Consider the following 852-nt stretch of genomic DNA (forward strand, 5'->3'; position numbering starts at 1 on the left):
GAATGGACAAGAAAAGGAGTAGAGGAGTTCTCAAGCACTAAAGATGAGATACTGGAGCGATACTCCCACTAGGATTTCTCATGAGGCTCAAAGTTCAATAAATGCTCCTAAACCAAGTCTATTGAGATGAGGTAATCCAAGAACAACCGGTCCTTGTCTCCAAGCAGCCGGTACTAGTCCTCTACAGCTCACACCCCATATGACCGCACTAAACTCTAGGGATACCTAAGAGTGAGACTAATTCCTAAATGTAGATCCAACCCTATTTCCCAGCGAAGGATCTCTAACCCCCTACAAGGCTCCGGCGGACACATCGAGCAATCTCACGCCTCACACTAAATATGGTTGCAAAGAGAATAAGGCATACAGCGATAGGAAACAATCAATTGGAGGGGAAACGGGACACTCCACTACCTCATGGCTCACCCTCTCAACCCTCTTTAACCTTGAAATTCTAACTCTAATGGAAACCTCTCACATTAAAGTATGCATCAAGCAATGTAAATCAATTATAAAGATCAACAACACATGCAAGCAATAAAATCACAAGGTTAAAACTCAAATCAACTCGGATGAACTAGGAACATAGAGCAAATCAATACAAAATCATAGATCCAATGGTTCACATGCCCAAATGCCTACTAGGGTTTAGCCCTCCATGGGCCTAGTTACAAACCAATGATGGATACAATGAAAAGCAATACAACCCATAGATAAAACCCCCTTGAATTTGTGCGGATTGGCCTTGATGGGTAGTTCCACGTCTAGAAGGGTTCCTCTCCTAAGCTAGGTTACCAATGGCTCCCCAAGTGCTATTATGGTGAAAGAACCTATCAAAGTTGGTGAAGAACT

This window comes from Dioscorea cayenensis, unplaced genomic scaffold, assembly GCF_009730915.1.
Source record: "Dioscorea cayenensis subsp. rotundata cultivar TDr96_F1 unplaced genomic scaffold, TDr96_F1_v2_PseudoChromosome.rev07_lg8_w22 25.fasta BLBR01000483.1, whole genome shotgun sequence".
Taxonomy (NCBI): Eukaryota; Viridiplantae; Streptophyta; class Magnoliopsida; order Dioscoreales; family Dioscoreaceae; genus Dioscorea; species Dioscorea cayenensis.